We start from the raw sequence: 23635 nt of genomic DNA on the forward strand, positions 1-23635 counted from the left end.
TAATTAGACCTTGAAGTCATACCTCAGGGATTGGACATCTGACTAAGTAATTATCTCTCATCATGAAGGTTGATTTGGTTTTCAACCTAGGGCGTATACTTAAAATGGGTCTGCAAGGTTTATGCACTAGAAAGATTGAAACAACCACTTTTCCTATTGTTGGAATTGAAATGTTTCTCTAAGAGAATGATGAAAATAAATAACTAAAATGTTTGTAAGGAAAGCTAACTACCTTCTAAGAAAAAACCAAGAAAAATAGAACTTATCAATGATCAATAAACAGGATTCTACTCAGTTTGTAGTGGCTGCGGGAACAGTCACATGAAGTATTCCAGTGGCTACAAGAATAGTTTGTAATCAAGATAATACTAAGTATAGAATAAGAAATTATTGATAAAAGAAACCAAAGGAATACTCACTAAGTGGCCCCCCTTAGCAAGCATCCAAATAACTAAATCAAATGCCTGGAGCTTAAAGCATCATCTTTATTGATTTAAAAGTACTTCACAACATAACAACAAATTATTGGAAGTCTTCTTCTTTTTAACTCAGAACTGTATTACAATAATTGAAACTACCTTATTCTCTACCACCGGACAAGAGAAGGTGGGAAGTTATTTAAAGCATGAAATTCCTAACTAACTAGCATACCACTCTCAAATTTCAAGGAGGATGCTTTTATTGAACAAGGAGAAAAAGAAGGTGAAATTAAAAATATTGAGAATCAGTCAAAGTTTGTTGGAACAACAGAGAGAATCTAGTGTAACCTCAATCCTAAATCTACTCCTTCAATAAAGGAAATCATTAAGTCTTCAGAAAGTCATAATGAACCACTTCCAACCGCTAGCTGACTCCTTCAACAACAATCCTTATTGTCTCTTTCCCGACCAGCAACTCCATAATCTTTATTGTTGAACATCCGAGACCGGTTCAACCTTCTTCTTTAATCCTACATGAAATTGTTAATATGCACAAATATAGTCCTAATTATTCCTAGTAGAGTAACATTCAAAATCTACATGCAACATTACCATGGATATTCCTCATAGCACAATTACCTATTATATTACATCAAAAGGAACATATATCAAATGAGTTTATGTTGTATGACCATATCATCAAGACATTTAAAATATTATTATTTAGCAAAGGTTCTAAACTCAAAAGACATAACTAGACTCTTAATGTCCCAGTAATGACACATACACATAGATAAAATAGAGCCATTCTTTTGGCTCATCATTCCCCCCAACCTAAAATCTTGTTGGTCCTCCAGAAGATGAAGATGTTGCATTCCTTCCCCTTGCCTGAGCTTTGTAACTAATGACTTGAGTTTGTCTTGAGCCTTCTGTAACAATGTTCCAATAAAACCCCTTGTTCCTCTCAAGCCTATCCCATCTAGATTTTTGTGTTGTCTCATCAAATGAATTGACATACCTGTTGCAATTTGGTATCAAACATAAAAGTATAGGTGGTTGAAAGAGTAAAGGAATCCAATTATTCATTTTTGTTCATCCCAACTGAAGGTACCATAAATTTCTTTTCAAAGTTGCATAGTAATTTTGCAAAGAGTGTGGCTCTGCCATTTGTAGTTCTTCTGTAAGACTATTCCACCTTCTTGCTACATGACCCGAAGTCAATTGTGCCTCAAAGGGCCTCATTGCTTCAAACTCATATGCTTCTTCCCTCAAGGCTAATATTTTGGGCTTAAAATAAGGATGATACAACACTTTATGCCAATCGTAATACAGTCTCCTAGGATTATAACTCTCTACTCTTATTGGCAAGGGAATTATAAGTTCTTCTTCTTGATAAGTTTTAGCTTCTTCACCTCTTGCATGTTCCTTCTGGATCCAGGACATTAGTGCCCTCAAATGTATGTCACCAATATATAACAAAGGGTTCCATTCTCTATCATCAGGTACTAAATAGTTGTGCAAATAAAATTCACAAAGCAAGTTTCTAATTACAGTAGGAGAGTACTGATAAACCTGATAAAAAACCTGAGCAGTTTCCAAGGAATGATCTCGATCTGAAAGAACACTGGACTTTTTGAAAGTGAGGAAGCTTTCATTTAAATACATGTCATGTACCCTAGTTGGTGGTCTACACTCAATAATGTTGGGGACCATAGTCACCATAGTGTCTATTTTCCCTTAAAGAGTGGCAATCACTTCATCTTTCTTTTTAATTTCTTTATGTAGTTGACGGTTCTCATTTTTTCATTCTACTTCCTTATCCAACATATCCTGATATAAATCAAATGCAACTAACATCCAAGAAAAAGGAGTAGGCCTATGCCTAACTACCTGAAGAATCCTCTTTCCTTTCCTCTATTCCTTAGTTAATTGTCCCTGCTCTGCCATTTGTACATTACTAGTTCATGTGCAGGAATTTCTTTTTCCCTTACCTCATTTTCTTTCTCTTCTGTAGGGGCTACTTCCTCATCAACTCTAATGGTTTGCTGCATTTTTTCTTGTTGTGTTTCTTCTTCAATGGCAGAGTTTTGCCTTTCCACTGTAGGAACTCCCTCCTGTCCTATCACGGAAGCAGTTGTTGCAGATTTTGTGCCTTTTTCCTGTTCAATTACCTTTTCTAGTACTTTTGCCAAATTATATAACCCATCCATATTCCCTTAACAACAATATTGTCCTTCCTAAACTTATTTTTGTTTTTCAGTGCTTTGTTCTTCCTTACAAGTTTGATTTTTTTCAAAATCTTCCCTCATTTCCCCCTCCTGCTCAACTTTATCTTTCTCTTCTTCAGAATCGGGGGTTTGAGAAGCTGAGTTTGAGGAATCAACTTGAATAGGTCCTCTGGATTTCACATTTGATTTTTTCTTGGGCCTTCCTTTAAGCCTATGACTTCTTCTCTGAAACTTCGTTGGAACACTCCTATGGGTTCTAAAAAAATTTAGATTTCTTTGTACTTTCTTTAAATTGAAGAGCTGCAACAAGGGGTTTTGCAACTCTCTATTTTTTCCTTCCAAGGGCTAAAGTTTCTTCTTCCAATTCCTCATCGAGTTTCCACTTTCCACCTTGCTTCTACTAGAATCTCACAGGATTCTCCATGCTAGGGTTTTCTTTTATAGCATCAATTGTCTTTTTCATTTGTGCAGGAAATGGGTTTTCTTCTTCAATCTCAACCTTAGTTGACTTTACTGGCTTACCCTTTTCCCTCTGAGTAGAAGCCCTGGTTTTTCTAGAAACGTCCATTAAAATATCTGGACTAGTGACTACAAGAATTGGCTCAACATTTCTAGGGATTTCTTTTGCTGCAAGAAATTCTGCAGTAGAGATATCCTTAAAACTTGAGGCTCAAGGAGTGGTTTTCCTTTTTTTCTTGTAAACTCTAGTCTCTTTTTCAGAAACCCTTTTCTGACCCTTATACTTTTCTGCCCTAAATTCAGGAAGTGAAACAAATTCCTCCCAAGACAACTGAGAAACATCCCTCAATGACCGTTCTACAAATAATTTAATAAACAATGGTGGGAGACCGAATTTGCCCTATCGTTTTGGGTTTCGATGGCCATGATCATGAGGAGGTTATACAACACATTTGGAATGTTCATCCTAACTCCATGCCTGAGATGGCTAAGCAACTTGAAGTGAATTGAGTGCAAACAGGGTTGCCTCCCTTCACATGTTAAATACTTAATTATGTGAACAACCACTGCCATCCATTTATCTAGTAAAGAGATTCTTCTGGCCCCTTGCTTATCAACAATCAATGGATGATCTCCAAGTCTTGTAAATTCTGCTCGGGCACTCCTGGCATCCTTTGACTCTAGATACTTTTCTCCTTAAACAAGTAAACTGGTCACTTCTGCAATTCTTTCTTCAGTGGCCAGAACTTTGAATCCTTTAACATTTGCTTCTCCATTAGAGAATGTCATGGCAAACTCAGTGGCTATTTCTTCATTAAAGTCATCCAACTTCAAAAAGTAATTCAACCACCCACTCTAAACAAACTCTTGACCACATATTTGATCTTGCAAAAGTAAAGGTATGAACTATAGGTTCATGCCTTATCAAAGATCCCCCCATTGTGCTCTTTCAGCACAATTGTACAGTATCCTGCAACCTTTTGTTTTAACTTATTACCAAAGTCTCTTGTAGCTCATAACTTGTTATTTTTCAAAGAAAACCCTTTCTAACCAAAAATAACTATAACTAAGAACAACGATTGGTAATCACAAGGGTGACAAGACAGTGTAATTATGACTCATAAAGGTGGCAGAATTAATCCAGAAAGGCAACTAGTGTAAGGGCTTTAAAAAAAAACTATGTGCAAAAAATGTCATAATCACTTTATTCGCTTATCTTAAAATTTGATTTTTCATAAAAAAATGATACAAAGTATTGATGATGTAGGACATGGAAAAGTTAAATCACACGCATGAATGAATCAAATCATGGTATACTCCCACCAACCAAAAGTGTGCCAAGTGTCCTCACATGGCAGAAGAGAAATTATAGCAAGGTGATGAGGATTATACATGGCAATTTTAATCCAGATAATGAATGAATCTAATAGGAAATAATAAAAGCATCAATTTGTGATGTACCTGGAGTGATGCGGTATGATGCATGTTAGAGTCCTTTAAACATACATGCAGTTAACTTGATGATAAAACTGAAAAGAGGATGAATGTGAAGTGAGGTGAAGTGATACGGAAGATATGAAAGTGAAATGGAGTGAACTAAGGATGTTATTAAGGAGAAATAACTTCCAAGAATATGGAAGTGTTTATTATGAATCAACATAATTGATTAATCAGAAGGCAGGGCTAAGGGCCCACCTTCATCAGCTACAGGAAACTCAAAGTTTCAAGCTGAAGGAGAATCGGAGTTTTAATTAAATTATTTCAGGAACTCTTCTTTAGATGAGGGCTTACAATATAACTTCAATCTATGCCCATTGACCAACAACTTGAAACTTATAGGATCAATTGTTGTGAGTTGAACAGTGCCATTGTCAAACACCTGTGATACCTCATATGGGCCTAGCCATCTGGTGTGAAGTTTACCTATATTATCTTGATACGTGGAATCATATAGGAGAGCCCAATCTCTTGATTGAAATTTTTTGTCCTTGATATATTTATCATGCCATTTGATTTGTTGATTTTGTAGGAGTTATGTGTTTTGCAGGGCAGTTGTTTTGACTTCATCTAACTCATTGAGTTGCATAATTCTTGCTTGTTGTGCAGCAGTAATATCCATCCCCAATTCAACTGTTGTTCTTAAAGTGTTAAGCTCAAATTCAATGGGCATCATTTTTTTCTTTCCATATAGCATCTCAAAAGGAATAAACCATGTTGTTATTTTCCATGATGTCCTATATGCCCAGACTGCTTCGGGTAATCTAGTCACCCAATATTTCCTATGAAGATTAACAGTTTTGGTCAGGATGCTTACAATTTCCCTGTTTGTAATATTTGCTTGTCCATTAGCTTGAGGATGGTATGGTGTAGATTTCCTATGCCTGGAATTGTATTCATTCACTAATGTTGTAACAAGTTGAGATGTGAACTTTTCTACTTGGTCTGTGACAATTTCTCTAGATACTCCATATCTTGTGAAGATTTCTTCATATAAAAATTTTGTAACATTGTTATCCCTTGCATGTTTCAGTGCCTTAGCTTCTACCCATTTGGTGACATAATCGGTACAAACCAAAATGTAAGACTTACCATTAGAAGGTGGATCAATTGATCTTACAAAATCAAGGCCCCACTTGTCAAATGGTGTTAGCACCACTTCAAGATGCAAGGGCATCTGTCATATTGCCTTATATACCTAGCTGCATCTTTATGAAGGGTTGGCCAATAATATCTTGTATTAAGTATTTTGATAGTTGTTCTCTTAGCTGCAAAATGTCCCCCATAGGGTTCATCATGGCATGCATGCAGTATGTCATAAGTCTCATCTTCTCTCACACATATTCACATTACTTGATCCAGTCCTATGTAAAATAAACATCCTGCTATCTAGGTGAATTTGAAACTTTTCTCAACAAGTAATTTCCTTTCTTTTGGAGAAAAATGAGAGGGTACCTTTTGAGCAACCAAATAGTTGGCTTTATTAGCATACCATGGTTTTTGAACAACAATAGAGAATAGATGCTCCTCTAGAAAGGAATCATTCAAAATGGGTGATTCTTGGTTTGTTGTTAAGCGTGAAAGAAAATTTCCAACTACATTTGCTCTTCCTGGTTTGTCTATGATTGTGATATCAAATTCTTGCATTAAAAGAATCCATCTAGACAACCTTCTTGAAATTGAAGGTTTGTTCATGAGATATCTAATTGTTGCATGGTCAGTGTGGACAAAGACTTTATATCCAATTATATAATGTTTGAACTTATTGAGAGCATAGATAACTGCAAACATTTCTTTCTCTGTTACTGTGTAGTTAAATCAAGCACCTTGCAAGTTTTTGTTGACAAAATAGATTGCATGTTCCACTGTTGTCTCTTTTTGTCCTAGAACAACTCCAATTGCATGATCAGATGCATCAATGTGTATATGGAATGGAAGTTCCCACTTTGGACCTTGAAGTACCAGTGCATGAGTTAATGCTTCCTTCAACTTAGAGAATGCTTTGTTGCATGAATCTATCCACCAAATTTTTGCATCTTTAGTGAGGAGTGTATGCAATGGTGCTACAATTTTACTCAAATCATTGATGAATCTTCTGTAATAACCTGCATGGCCTAAAAATCTCCTGACATCTTTCTGTTTTGTTGGTACATGCAAATTAGAAATAACTTCAATCTTTGTTGGGTCTACTTGAATTCCTTTATGAGAAAGATAGTGGCCAAGAACAACACCTTCTTGCACCATCATAAAACGCTTCTCAGCTCGCATCTTTGTAAAGTCTTTTCTAGGTTACTCAATGCTTCTTCAAAAGTACCACCATAGGTAGTGAAGTCATCCATGTATATCTCCATGCAATTGTGAGAAATATATGAGAACATGCTTATAACTTCCCTTTGAAAAGTAGATGGGGCATTACATGAACCAAATTGAAGTATTGAGTAGGCATAGGTCCCCCATGAGCATGTGAATGTTGTCTTTTCCTGGTCCTCGGGGGCTATTCTTATCTAGTTGTATCCACTTAAACTGTCTAAGAATGAAAAATATTTCTTCCCTGCCAAGGAGTCCAACACTTGTTCAATGAAAGGAAGAGGAAAGTGATTTTTCTTGGTTGCAGCATTAAGCTCCTTATAATCTACACAAACTCTCCACTTTCCATTTCTCTTAGGGACAATAACTAGAGGTGATACCCATTCACTATCATAAATGGGATATATAAATCCTGCATTAAGTAACTTCTGCAATTCTTGCTTAACTATTTCCCTTAATGCGGGGTTGATTCTTCTTTGAGGTTGCCTCACTAGTTTATAATTTTCTTTGATGTAGATTCAGTGTGTGCACAATTTAGGATGTAACCCTTTCATATCTATGTAGTCCCAAAAAAATGCTTCCTTATGAGATTGTAGTATTCTTGTTAGAGACATAATTTGTTCTTGAGTAAGGTGACTATTAACATTCAACTATTTATCTGGGGCCACTTCATCTTGCTTAGTTAGCTCTATTATAGATGCTACAGGAAAATGTGGAACTGTTACTTCATGCGGCAACAATGTATGCAGTAAACCTATAGCTGTAGGAGATTTTGCAGAAGATGCTGACAGTAATGGTTGCAGAGAACATGCATTTTGTGCATTACAATCACTAGTTTGATCAAGAATTCCATATTGATTTTGCAAAATATTAGAGAGCACATCCTCTTCTTCTTGAAGTTGCAAGAAGGGGTCCCTTCTTATCATCATCATTTGTTGTATTGTATTGACTTCATCAGATTCTTCTTCTATATCTGGCCAAACTAAGTGCTCTTTCTCAAGTTGAAGTTGCACAGGTGAATATAATGCAAGTGTTTTAGTTTTTGTCCCATCAGAATGGTCATGTCCCCTGACCTACATCCTATAAAAGCATCTGTTGTGGCTAACTAGGGTCTACCCAAGATAATAGGATAGCCTCCTAAATTTTCTTTAGGTGAGAGGATGACAAAGTTAGTTGGATATTCCCAAGAATCCAATACTACAACAAGGTCTTCCACCATACCATCTGATGTAACAGTAGAACTGTCTGCAAGTTGTAAGACAATAGTTGTATATCTCAGGTTAGTGATGTTGAGTTTTTGCATTACATCCTTTGTCATGACATTTATAGCTGCCCCAAGGTGAATAAGAGCATTATGAACTTGAACTCCATTAATGACTACTGCTACAACAGGACTTCCTGGGTCTAAATACTTAGAGACACAAAATTTCCCTAAGATAAGGTCTGCTAATTGGCCTACAACATGGACCGTAAGTGGGTCTTTCTTCTTTCTTCCTATCTTTTTCAAAAAACCTTCTTTAATTGCCTTTCTATATATTGGAACATCCTTTATTGCTTGGAACAAAAGAATCTTGACACATATTCTTTAACTGATCCACAATATCAAATATGGGTTCTTCTTTTTGTTTGGTTGGCTCTACCTCCAATGTTTGAGGAAATGGAGGTGTATTGTTTAATTCTTGTTGTTTTGGCCTTGATGGAACCGATGAGGTTGTGACACTTTGGTGGATATGGCCTTCATCAGGCATTTCAGTTATAATTGGAGGTGAAGGTGTAGGAAGAGTTGTTCCTAACCTTAAATGTATATCACTACTACTAACAACATAGGCAGGGTATTGATTTGGATCAATAGCATAAACCTGTTGTTGTTGTGGTTGTTTATTGTTAGGATTTGGCATGGGTTGAGTTGGAAACTGAGTAGGTTTAGGCGGGGTAGCAGTATTTTGATTAGGTGGAGGCATTAGAGCCTATTGTTGAGGTTGTTGAGGAGGTTGTTGGAAACCAGAGGACTGATTTAGCCATTGACATCCTCCTCTCCACTGAGGTGTTTGTCTCTAGTTTCCTTGAGGTGGTTGCCAATTCCCTTGATTTTGTTCCCAAGGAGGAGGGGAGTTTTGGTAATTGGTCCATGAATTATGGGAATTATTCCAATGTTACTGAGGAAAGTTCCCATAATAGGGAGGATATTGATTTTGCCCTTGATTACTAGGATTATATGAATTTGAATAAGGACCATTAAAGGATAAAGGATCAGCTGGCATACTTTGTCGTGAAGCCCATGTTCTTCTTTGAGCTACATAAAAGATTTGGTCCTCTTCTCTTTCAATAGGTTTGAATTCTAATGAAGCATGATGGTTTTTAATACTCGCTATTGTCTTCCATCTGCAGTCTCTTTTCTTATGTCTATGGTGAGGGCAATATTCAATTAGGATTGCCTCTGCTTCCTCATGCTTCCTTTTTGCCTGAAGTGTTTCCAGCTATGTGGCCATCTTATTTATAATATCTTGCTTGAAGTCAAACAATGAGTGAGTAATTTCCATCCTTGAAACTCCATTGGAGGATTTTCATTTCGTAACTTGATATCCTCTTCCCTTTTTCACAATTGCTTGGGAATAGTTCTGACATATCTTCTTTAGATCTTCCCAAGGGAAGAGAATGATGTCTCCCCCTCCTATCAGGTCCAGAGCTTCAATACATTCATCACTTATTCCTCTAATAAAAATAAACTTTTGGGACTCTTCATTAAGAGTATAATTTGAGTTTTTCTTTAGGCAGAACAAGAACCTTGAAATATAGTCTTCCAAATTTTCATCATCTTTTTGTTGCATCCTAAAGATGTCATCTCCCCTATTACCACTTCTACAATATTCTTTGTATTTCTCAAGAAATTTGGTTTTCATGGCTTCCCAACTATCAACATCATCTCTCCCTAGAGTCATAAACCATCCCAGGGCTCCTTCTTTCAGAGTAGCAAGAAACAGTTTGAGTCTATGAGAATTAGAAGTGTAATCATAGCTCTGACAGAGGATATCAAATTCAAACAAAAAGGTGTATAGATCCTCTATTACAAGCTCATAAAACTTAGGGAGAACTAAAGTAGGGATATTCTTGAAGTTCTTATTATCTTGCTGGTCAGTGATAGGGAATTCAAAGGTAGCTTGGTTAGGTGGATTTTAGTCAGTCATTTCCTGATAAAGTATCAAGGCAAATGGTTTCTCAACAAGTTCTTGGTTTGCAGGCTCCTCAATGTTGGCAAACAACTCAGCCAATGGGTTTATATCTTGGTCTCCATCTTCAAATATATTATAAGATTGCTCAAAATTATTACCAGGATAGGGTCGTTAGGAAGAAACCTCCCTAAAGCATCTCTTCTCCTAGGCATATGGTATTATTATGGGTCATTACTCTAAAAAGGTAAATGGAAACATGGTTTTTAACTAGTGAAAATAGAGTACAACTATCAATGACTGCAAATATTTTTAGTTTGACACCATCCCCGACAATAGAGCCAAAAATGATTGATCTTCCTAATAGTTCAATAATTAGACCTTGAAGTCATACCTCAAGGATTGAACATCCGAATAAGTAATTATCTCTCATCATGAAGGTTCATTTAGTTGTCAATCCGGGCATATACTTGAAATGGGTCTGCAAGGTTTATGCACTAGAAAGACTAAAACATCCACTTTTCCTATTGTTGGAATTGAAATGTTACTCTAAGACAATGCTGAAAATAAATAACTGAAATGTTTGTAAGGAAAGCTAACTACCTTCTAAGAAAGAACTAAGAAAAATAGAACTTATCCATGAACAACAAACAGGATTCTACTTAGTTTGTAGTGGTTGTAGGAACAGTCACATGAGGTATTCCAATGGTTGCAGGAATAGTCCATGGTCAAGATAATGCTAAGTACAGAATAAGAAATGACTGATAAAAGAAACCAAAGGAATACTCACTACATGGGCACCCTTAGCAAGCATCCAAATAACTAAATCAAATACTTGTAGCTTAAATCAACATCTTTATTGATTTAAAAGTACTTGACAACATAACAACAAACTACTGGAAGTCTGCTTCTTTTTAACTCAAAAATGTAATACAATAACTGAAACTACCTTATTCTCTACCACCATACAAGAGAAGGTGGGAGGTTATTTAAAGCATTAAATTCCTAACTGACTAGCATACCACTCCTAAAGTTCAAGGAGGATACTTTTATTGAACAAGGAGAAAAAGAAGGTGAAATTACAAATGCTGAGAATCAGTCAAAGTATGTTGGAACAACAGAGAGAATCTAGCGTAACCTCAATCCTAAATCTACTCCTTCAACAAAGGAAGTCATTAAGTCTTCAGATAAGTCATAATGAACCACTTCCAACCTCCAACTAACTCCTTCAACAACAATCCTTGCTCTCCCTTTCCTGACCAGCAACTCCATAATCTTTATTGTTGAACATCCTAGACCGGTTCAACATTCTTCTTTAATCCTGCATGAAATTGTTAACGTGCACAAATATAGGCCTAATTATTCCTACTAGAGTAACATTCAAAATCTACATGCAGCATTACCATGGATATTCCTCATAGCACAATTACCTATTATATTGCATAAAAAGGGAACATATATCAAATTAGTTTATGTCATATGACCATATCATCAAGACATATAAAATATTATCACTTAGCAAAGGTTCTAAACTCAAAAGACATATCTAGTCTCATAATGTCCTAGTAATGACACATGCACATAGATAAAATAGAGTTATTATTTTGGCTCATCAGGGGACCTATGTAGCTATACAACTAAACATAAAATTTTGATATCACTAACATTATCACCAATGTTACCTTGCATTTCATTTCTTTACGTCATCTAAATATCTACATCAAACCCATGTAGCATGCAATTATTGAACCACTAAAAAAAATTCTCTATATTTTCCCAAGATTCCTCATAAGAGTTCCCATATGTAGTAAATTCATCCATATATATATCTCCATTGGATCATGAGAAAAATTTGAGAAAATGCTTAAGGCAACTCTTTGAAATATGGCTAGAACATTGCACAATCCAAATGGCAACATTGAATATGCATGTACCCCTGGACATGTAAAAGTGTTTTTTTCTTAGTTCTTAGGAGCTATCTTGATTTAGTTATAGCCACTAAACCCATACAAGATAAAAAAATACCTTTACTTGGCCAAAGAGTCCAAAACCTAATCAATGAAAGGCAAGGGATAATAATCTTTTCTAGTGGCTATATTTAGTTTTGTATATTCAATACACACTCTGCATTTTCCTCCCTTCTTAGGCACAATGACTAGTGGGGACACCCACTCACTATCTGCTATAGGATATATGAACCCTGCATCCAAAAATTTCTATAACTTAATGATATTATATCTTTAAGAGTTTTCTCAATTCAACTTTATTGTTGTTTGACTAGTCTACAACCTTCATTAATGTAGATTCTATGTAGAAAAAGGTTGGGTTATATTCCCTTCATATCATGATAATCCTAAGTGAATGCAGATGTGTAGGCTTACAACATGTGTAGTAGTTCAGTACATTGGGATATTATTAACTCGGAGTTGACATTCAGTGTCTTGTTGGGAGATACTTCCATGGTGGTGGTTGTAGTCATTACAAAGTCAATGTATAGGCCATATAGATTCATACTGTAATTATGTGGAAGAAGCTCATGTAATAAACTAGAAGTAGATTCCTCTGCATTGGGTAGTAAACTATGTAGTGGGCAGGTTAGGCATGAAAGAAACTCATCTTGTTGTGGATCCATCCCATGTGAGTTTTGTATTATATAGGAAATGACTTCATTTCATCGTGTATATACATAATGCAGTTGCTTTTCTATAGTCACAAGTGTTTTTATTAAGTAGGGAAAGGCCTTGATCCCATATAGTTAACATCATAAAACAACCAACCAAAAAAAAACCACTAGAACAAAACAACTAGCAGCATCGATCAACCATCAAACATACATAATAAAAAATAGATCAAAGTATCATTAGAGTATCTAAGCCAAACATAACTAATAAATAAAATAACTAACCATCCAAGCATATAAGAGGTACATAAGCAAAATAAGGTCATAAACATAAGTCTTAGAGAAACCACCATAAACTAAAGAGAACCTATAACTAAACACAACCATAAAAGCTAGCAAACCCTGGATCAACAACCTATTTCTTTTGGTCTTTAATAATACCTCAGTTGTTTTCCAAGATGTAGAGATTCTTCTTCTAGTCTTTGGCATCAGGAACACAATCTTTATTATCCTTCCCTTTCTCATATTGTTTCTTCAATTTTCTTTTTTCTAAGGCCACATCCATCACCACCTTCCACATAATTCTGTTAGTGATCAAGGTAAGGGATTTGACTGCCTTCAACAAGAACTTTTTATCAACTCTGAGCCTCTTGACAGTAGTTTCAAGGTCCTTCAATCTCACCTGCATACCAACAACTTGGACTTTAAGATTATCCATCATGTCATTAGTGGATAAATGGGAATTAACTCGAGATTGAGTATTTTCACGAGTCTCCTATTCTTCCGAAGCTCCCATCTCCTGCACCACAACCTCACCCTTTACCACATCTTCATCCCCCTGAACAACATTGGTTTCCTTAAATTCCTTTATATCTATTTTGTCATCGTTGTACTTTGACTTTTTGTTGTGTCCTCTTTAAATTCCTCCAGAATCATTAGTATTTATAGGGATAATTGATCCTCATTTCTAGATAAGGCCACATAGACTAATATATATTTGCACTAGAGGTTGAGTAGAAGGATAAATGACCAATTTCTTAGTCACATTCCCATTGGAAATGATCATGTTTCTAGACCTACAACCAAAAAAAACATCTTTAGTGGCCAACCATGGTCATCCCACTATCAATGGATAACCCTCTAAATTGGCTTTTAGCTATAAGACAAAAAAGTCAACAAGGTATTCTCATGAGTCCAATGTGATAACTATATCTTCAATCACCCCCTTAGGCTTAACAATTGATTTATTTGCAAGTTGAAAAACTGTTAGTGTTGGTCTCAAATTTATTAACTGCATATTTTTTATTCTCTCCATAGTCATAACATTTAAGGTACTTTAGATAAGTGTCCTGGTTGATATGGAGATCTATAATAGGGCTACTAGGGTCTATGTTAAGGACAACCAAGGTTCCTAACATTATATTAGTGAGTTGTCCTATAAAATGGACAATCTAGGAGTCCTTCTTTTTTCTCCATGGTCATTTAAGATTCAATTTCATTAATAATTTTAGTGTAGATTGTTACATCTTTTATGGCTTGGATGTGGAAAACTTGACACAAACATTTTTCAACTGCCCTAGGAGGTTAAACTCAGACTCAAGGTGATATTTTTGGGTATCCAACCTTTTTGGAAATGGAGGTTCTTTATTTTGAGTTCAACATGTTGGGTGTGTTCAAGTTGTTCATTATTAGTGACATCTATGGATGACTCATCATTAGTTTATTTAATAATCTGTAAAGATCTAAGACCAACAAGAGTTTTTACTGAGCGTAAATAGACATTACTATTTTCAACTGTGTAGGTTGGATACTAGATGGCCTCATTAGTGTAAATCTATTGAAAAAGCTTGTTAGGATTGGGTGCAAGTTTAGCATGCAATTAAGGTGCTCATCGTTGTGCAGGGGCAGACATGGTTTGGTTTGGCATAACTGCTTGTTGTTGAGGTAATGTACTAGGTAAGAGTGTGGGTTGTTGTGGTAAAGGTGGTTGTTGTTATTGTAGGTAAGGTGTGTTAGAATTTTGCCACTGTTAGTTGCTTCACCATTGTTGCTGATGCTCTACAAAAAGGATTAGAAAATCTGTTTGATGGCAACACACACAAGAGCACAAGAAACAAATGTTAGTGTTATCACCAAAAGATTATCCTACACAGGCATATCAAGAGAGATACTAAATAAGAAGTGAAAAGCATACAAAGAGAAAAGAGGTAAACTAAACTCCTCCAAATGCTAACAAAAACATTCATAGTGGCTCCTCCCTTGTTCCTCTCCTCTCCAAGTTCCAAATTAGTGTAGCTCTTAGCAACTTTTTGCACTATGGATGCCTTATGGAGGTTCAAGATTGTAGATGATTATGAAAAGTATGCAAATGCAAGCTTAATAACCAAGGAAAGATGAGTTATCTAAATGCTATTTGTTAATTTTAACCAAAAGAGTGAATATGACTGATTATGCTAAATGCTCTCTAGAAATGCCTATAATGTAAATGCATACAAGTTTTCAGGATTTGGATTATGAAGAAATGGGCTCTATTTATAGGAAAAATGGAGCAATGGATGGTTGAGATTGAATAATCTTAACAAGGGTCGGGATTGAATGATATTCAATTCATGTGAGGGCTTTCAAACCAATTCCAGGATGACAAGTGTCAACATGAGAGGGGTTGAGAGGAGAGGGAATAAGTATTAAATGCTTGACATTACCTAAGAGTTAACTTGGGAGTTAAGGTCAAGGTTGGGTTGAGTGAATAAATTCTTTATTCAAAGAATAAAGCTTTTATCCAATGGATAAACTCTTTTGCAAAGGTTAAAGGGATAACCATGGTCAAAGCAATAAATGCTTGAGGAGACACATGAGTCACATGAGGGTTGAGTTAGGGGTTAACCATAAATGGCCATGTAAGAGCCATAAGTGGTTTGGAAGACTTTAGAGGTTAATTTGTTGAACACACAAAGCATTTAATGCTTTTCAAAGATTTTGAAGTCTTTGAGAAGTGACTCCAAGTTGCTTAGGAATGTGACAATAATTAGGAGATGGATTAGGTTAATTAGGAAGGGTTTAGAAGAATCTAGAAGGGGGTTTAGGAGTGCAAGTGGATTTGGTGGGTGAGGGAAAATAGGATTTTAATTAAAATAAAATTAATTTATTTCAACTTGTGGTTGCAACTTGCATTTGTAGGAAAATGCAAGTGGGGGGGAATAAATGATTTAAGTAAATGTTTTTAATTATTTATTTAAAAGAAGAAAGGGGATTAAATTGAATAAATAGGATTTCTTCATTTAATTGATTGTGAATTTGGTTTAATGAATTAATTAAAATAAATTCAATAATTTATTTAATTAATAGGAGAATGTTTTGAAGATGAAATAATTAAATGTTAATTTAATTAACTGATGGCTAGTGGATTTTTAATAAAATAAATAGCAAATATTTATTTTATTAAAATGGACAGATTTATGTGACTATAGTTATGACCATGGGTTTTGATGAGATTTCATTGTTGATTATAGTTAGAAAATTGATATTGGTGTTGTTGTGGCCATGTCCCCTACTGTGACATCCAATTGGATGTGTATTACTTTGCCATGGTTGGTTCAGAATAGGGTTCCAAGGTGGGTTATTCCAATTTGCAACACTTATATTGATCCTAGGAATGAAAATTTCTTCTATTTTTATGTCCCCCCCTTGGAAATCATCCTAGTACTTCTGCAGTAAATTTTCCTTTAGTGTGTCCTAGCTAGTGATAACATTTATTTCCAGTCTCATAAACCATATCAGAGCAACATCCTTCAAGATTGTTGGGAAAAGCTTAAGTCTATGGATATCAATTGTGTAGTCATAGCTACGACACAAAACATCAAATTCAAATAAGAAGGTACCAGGGTATTCTATGATTAGACCATAAAGGAAAGGAAAATGGAGGTCTATTCATGAGGGAAAAAACACGTTCTTGGTCAATAATAAGTGTAGCATCCTAAAATTGCACCCCTTGCAATTTATGACCGCATTTGGGTCTTTGCCTTAGTGTTTGCGCCCCTCGGCCTGATCAGAGACCTGATTATACTCCCACATGTCAAAAACTTCATTCAACTCAATTATGCACCCAACTACCACCTTGATCCTACCCTAAATTAGGGCAGGACCAGGGCGTGGCGCCCTGGTCCCCCTTAATGGGGACCTATCCTTGGGCGCCTCCCCCTGACCTATCTCAAATTTGAAGTAGGAAAACCCCTCTATATCAGTTCATGTCGAAAAATTAATTAATTCATCCTACTAGAAATTATATAAGATGGATTTCCCCTCTAATTTGAGAAGGATGGAAATTCAATCAAGCATTTGAGCATTCAAGAGAAATTGAGCATTTTCAGTCTTCCTTCAAGCTTTGGAGTAGCAATAGAGTCAATATTTCAAGAATTGAAGAGGAGATCATCATTCTAATTCATGAAATCATAATTCCATGTGGAGGAAAGCAAAAATTCACAAGGAGGTATAAGCATTTAATTTTCAGTCAATTCAACATCCCCTCAAAAAGGAGGATTTCTACTTTCAGTCATTTCAATTACATTATTTCAACCACTTGGTTAATTCCAAAACCGGGGTTTGACCTTAAGACAAACCCCTATTCCCAACACATTTCCCTTTCCTTCTGTGTGCGGGAAGCAGGTGCGCAGTTTTATTCCTAGAATTAAGTTTTATTTGCAGAGACAGAGAAACCCTTTTTGACGTGCGAAAAGTTCGGAGGACCAAGAGGGTGGGTTACCTAGTTCGGACACATGGTCCCTATTACTTTTGGCAGATTTCATAGAGCAACTCTGAATCATCTCAAACTTCTCAGATCCAGGTGCACGATGAAATCCCGAATATGTAGCTCACTGTTTTCTCATATTTGTCTTCATTTCCAGTGCTTAGTCTTAATTCAACTAGTCAACTTACAAAAGAGGGTCAAAAACATTCCATTTCAATCAATCTACTTAGTATTCAGTCCTAATCTGACTAGTGACTGAATCTAGTGGATTTACCCCCTCTTTTGAATGTAAAGGCATCATCCCCCCAAAGTGAAAATAGGTGATTTCTCCTTCTACCTTGCAAATTTCCAAGTCACCTAATTTTCCCCTTTACACTAAGGAACTCAAAGGTAATTGGTTCCATGGGGTTTTCTAGCTCCTCATCACCCATTATATAAAGTGTCTCTTTTGTACTTGTGGATGCTCTAGTGATAGTGATTCCTCAATGTACATTGAATTCTTCATTGTATAAAGTATATCTTCCCGTCTCTTAGCAAATGGAAGGAATCTTCTCGAGGCATCCATTTGTCACCCCATGCAATGAAAGTTTGAGCTTTCGGGCTATCTTCCTGCACTTGTTAGTAAATGATTTGAATTTTATCTCAAGAAATATTATTCCTAATTTACTAAAAAACCAAATCCTAAATTAATAAAAGTAAATAACATGAAGAAAATAACATATAAGGAAACCTAAACTTAGGCATCCTAAACCTTGAAACCACCCCTAGCAATGGTGGCAAAAATGACTAACTCCTACTAAGTGCAATAAGTTGATACAAAAAACTCAATCCATACAACTCAATAGACCAACAAATCCCTTATCAAGTAACCTATTATCCTAGAAAGGTTCACTTGATTATTAACTGGGGACGTACCTTCTTAGATGATATTAGCACTATATGTGCAGCTAATGGCTCCCTAAGTTATCTATCAATTGTGTATGAGAAAATAATTGAATTCAACAATTAAAGCAAAATATAAATAATGATAAAAGTAAACCTATCTACTTAGAAGTAGTTGTGTGTCACTAGTGAGTGACATAATAATGGCTATGGGTGATGCAAAACTATGAGTATGCTACAACTTAAGAATTAGAATCTTATTCTATTGGTAACATTAATAGATTATATAAGTTTAACTTAAGAAAAGTATCATAACAATTAATCTGAAAAAGTAATTAACAACTAAACTAATATTAACATTAACAATATAAACTATAAAGAGGATCATAATACCTCAAGTGACCCTTGCTTGAGTGTTGTAACCTCTAGTCACAATGTGTGATCTATCTCATAATATTGTCAACATGAACCACCTTTATTCAATACTCAAAATGGATGCATGACTACTAATAAAAACTTTATTAGTTTTGACAAGAAAATTTGATAGAATCTATTAACTAAATACTTGAATCATTCTCAGTATCCTTAGACTTTGACAAGATCGAGCCTCTATACATGATCTCCCAAGAGTGTGTTACTTAAAAATAAATCAACCTATTAACATTTGTCAATCCTTCATGAAAATGAGGATGACTTATTCTTCCATGTAATTGGAAATACCAATTAAATAACAGGAGTCACAATTCTCACCAAACTCTTATTACAATTGAAGAACAATAAAGATATGAAATGTACAAAATAGATAAATGCCATTACGAACCATGTCTTCGTAATCCTGCAAGCTCCTCCATGTTCTTCAAATGCACTTACTATTTAATGACAATCAATAAAAAGAACATTTGACCATTCCCTTGCTTGATAGTTGTGTTCTATCTAGCACCTCCTTGGCTGCTTCCTTGTGAGCTACAGGGGACGCCATGCTATGAGTGGTTTTCTTTGGTTGTAACTTAGCAGTTATATTTACTAATGCAAGTTAGTATTTCAAAAATAAGCATTCATCCACATTACTACCATTTACAACATCATGAGATCATATCATCCATGAATATTCATAAAACACATGTGCATTTATTATATGTCATATATCATCTATTAAACTTGAAAGTATTAACAAAGTCTAGGACAGAGTCTTTAAAAGCACATAAAGTGTCTTGTAAAATATGAAATAAAATAGGTTAAATAGTGTCAACTCTAGATCCCATCATGGAGTAGAAAAAATTGTCAATAAATCTTCATTAACTTCATCCAAAATCCTCTCATGTTTAGGATATGTCTTTATGTACCAATCTAATTCATCGTTTCTCACTTAGGACACAAAGTCCAATAGCTTCTATACATTTTCTTAAACTCCTTTCCTTTCTTCAAGTGATTCTAATAAGAATACATGTTTTGCAGCCTCATTGGTATCCTTACCAAGGACTAAATCTCAATTGATCCCTCAATTTTATATGGTTTTATTTCTAGCATTGATTTTTGGATTTGTGGAATCTTCTATTTCTCCTTTTCACATTCTTTATTATCTAGAGCTTTTGTTCTCTTAACTTATCTCTTTTCAATTTTTGACATCAAAGTACTATCTTCTAAGTATCTCATCCCAAGTAGTCTCTTTCTTTGTTTTCTCTTCTCCTTTATTCTCTATATTCCAATATCATTTCTACCCAAATTCTTCTACTTTTATATGGTCGAGGGGATGGATCCTAGTTAGGGGGTTGTGACTTATTTCATCTTGTTGTTTGTAAGTGAAAGTTCATAAGTCAATGACATTATTTCTTTGCCCAAGTTCATCTTTAACTTTTTCTTTCTTTTCTAGTTGTATCCTTAATTTTATTATACTTGTATTAACTAGTTCTTCTAGGTATTCTTATTGTATAGGTAAGATCTTCTCTAGAGGTTTTAAGAATTTTATAAATCTATTATCTAGTTTGATCATTATGTTTGACAAATATGGTTTCTTTTAGGGTTTTTGGAAGTTGCAGTAGGGTTGAATCCTCCTTGCTACTACATTCACATAAAAAAACCTTCAAGATCTTCCATAGTCATCAATGTTCTTCTCCATGTTGGTTAAGAGTTGTATTGCTTTATTCCAACACTACTTTTTGGGGGGAGTCTTCAACTCTTCTTCCATGTTTTATTTTCTTTTCTCCTTGGTAGAACCCAACTTGGCATGCTCAATAATACCCTTATTAGTGTGCTCAACTCTTATATTCCATATAATTTCCATTCACATACTTGACCCATTCATACTCATGGTATAAGTTAGTGTAATCTTTCTAGGTATCCATCCTCTTTGTTTCTATATTTGCATACTTTGGTTTATAGTATTCATTATCATCAAAGAGTGTATATTTGAGTTCTTCAAACTTGGTGTGATCAGTCTCATTCAGACTTGAGTGGTTGTAGATCTAGATGTCTTTTGTGTAAATTGCATTCATTGTAACACGAGAGAATTTTGCGTCCTTGGTATTTTACATAGATATGAATGAAAAATTCTTGTGTTTTGGTTGTAGTCTTTCAATGACATAATAAACTTGTGGAGTAGCCATGATTAATTTAGAAACTAGGGTTTCAAGATGATTGAAAAATACCTTTGCAGACTGTCATTGTGATTTAACCTTTCATACTTGAAATGCTTTGATACCTTCTTCTCTTCTTTGCTCTAGAATCAAGTAGTTGCTTCAAATGAGATCAAAATGATCAAATATGGTCTAAATACCTTTGCATTTGCCATGAATTTCTATCATAAATGCATATGTCCTTGTTAGGTGGTCTTCTGCGAGATAGCTTTGTGTCTTCCCAATGATCCATATATACACTGCAATCCTCCACATTCCATGATTTTACTCTGCAACTTGGAGTAACAAATTCAATTCTAATCATCAACCCTATATTTCATAGGATATGTCACATATCATATTTTCACACTAAGATTCTCAACATTTTGTCCTTCTCAAGGGATGAGATATTTTTTGGATGGTAACTCTCCCAAAGTTAATGCTCTAAATTAATATATTAAGACCTTTTCTACACCATGCATGAACATAGTGTCTTTCTTTTTCTCATGATCATCATACCCTTGTTTCTTCCTCCATACTTGGTGTAGTATTATTTCTTTGCACATTCATGGTGTCTTCCTTGTTCTTGTTCTGAACAAATGGTTTCATAGAACCACCTCTACAAAACTTTGCTTTATGCCCAAAATTGTCACAATTATAGCAAATAGTGTTGTAATCTAGACCATACTTATTTTTCCTTACCTTAGTTCTACAATCTACAAGTTCCTTGTGATCAAACTTATTGCGTGCATAGCAGCAAGCATAGAAAGAATGCGAGCTTACTGCATTATATATTTGAGGCACAAATGATCTCTTGCTCACATAGTCATTTCTTCTTTCCTTAGTTATGCAATTAAATGCCTTATAACCATACTTATTGCATAAATATCAGTATCCTTGAAAGGATTTAAAGTACCTAGGATTAACAGTCTGCTTAGAGGAATATTTCTTGAAGTCTTTCATTTGGTTGTTGAACTTTGGTTGATCATCCCTCAATAAGTGCTTATCATTTTTAATAATATTTTTAGAATCCTCAACACAAAGTCCATTCTTCTTTTAGATGTGACTTTAGAATCATTTGAGATTGAGTTTTGACTCTTTTCAAATCCAAGACCACTTTTGTCCTTTTGTAATTTTTGAATGTTGATTATCTCATCAAGGGTGTTGGTGTTATTTTTTAATTTTATATTTTTGTCAATCTACTATTTTTATTTCTCCAATTCCTTCTTTAGATCATCAATTTCTTCCTCAAGCTTTAAACATTTAGCAAATTTATCATGAACCTTGGTATTTAGGCAATCTTCAATCCTCTTAACTTCCTCAAGTTAACTTTCAAATTGGTGATAGTTTCTTTAGAATCTTCAAGTTTGGCCTTAAGTTCTCCAATTTTTACTCTTGCTATATTCATATCTTCTAGTGCATATTTGAGTTCCCCTTCAAAATCTTGACCTCACAGTATATGGATTAAAGTTCACTGTGTCATTTGGATTAAATTCCATCAAGTCAAGATCATACTCTGAATAAATCATGTTGTTAAACATTGTTTTATTTTCCATGTGCTCAGGTTTAGAATCTACCTTAGTTGTTAGACTGCATAAAGGAACCTTACTCTAATACCAATTGTTGAACACACTTCAAGATTGAGAGGGGGGTGGGGTGACTCAGTCTTACCTTAAAATTATTTCACTTCTGATTAGTCATTCATTTTGTATTAATGATTAAACAATAAAAATAGAGAGAACTCAAAAAGGCACAACCATAACACTAGATTTACATGGAAAACCCCATCAGAGAAACACCATGGAGAGAAGAATTGATTGGATCTACTGTCTGAATCTAGCCTCACAAGAGATAACAAGATTACAATATTTTTTATGGGATGAGACCATAAGGAAGCATACAATCCCTGGAGTTTTAAGACTATGCCAAAGGAAGCTCATTACTCCCTAAATATTATAATATTTTACAAAAGTAATGGCATTTGTCAATAATAGACTTTGTTGACTGAGACATTGAAGCACATGTCTTTCTCTCTCTCTCTTTCCCACCCATTTAAATTAGTTTGATATATCTATAATATATGTGTGCGGGAAAAGCGGGCCAATGAAACTTAAAATGTGAAAATGTGGTCTCAAAGAGTTGGTTCACACACCCACGGGACTTCTTGGTGCACATTATGGAGTCATGAAGAATGACTCAACTTCCCAAGGTAGGTTCCATGGTTCTCTATCTCACAAGGTCCCTCAAGCCAATGCCTTTGCTCTCAGATCACTAAGCAAAGTGGCTTAGGGATGACAAATGCAATAATGAGGGATGCTTTAGATTGGTTTTAACATAAAATGCATCCTATTTGTGCATGATTCTATGAATGAGTTAAACTAGATTATAAGATGACAAGATTAGTAGCAATACTATCCTAACATGATATACTAGTTAATGATTTAAGCTAATGATAATAGAAATACTCTAAAATGCTTATTAGATTAATTCCTATTACAAAAAGAGGCTAGATGTATTGATAAAATTGAGCATAAGTGAGATACTAAAAGCTTTTATGGATCCTTAAAATGGAGGAATGAGAGCTCTATTTATAGTGAAAATAGGGCAATGGATGGTCGAGATTGAAGGAGTTAATCGAGGGTCAGGATTGAAAGTTATCAATCCATGTTTACAATTTTCACCAATGAAATAGTGACAATT

The sequence above is a fragment of the Cryptomeria japonica genome, chromosome 10 (genome assembly GCF_030272615.1).
Source record: "Cryptomeria japonica chromosome 10, Sugi_1.0, whole genome shotgun sequence".
In the NCBI taxonomy this organism is placed as follows: domain Eukaryota; kingdom Viridiplantae; phylum Streptophyta; class Pinopsida; order Cupressales; family Cupressaceae; genus Cryptomeria; species Cryptomeria japonica.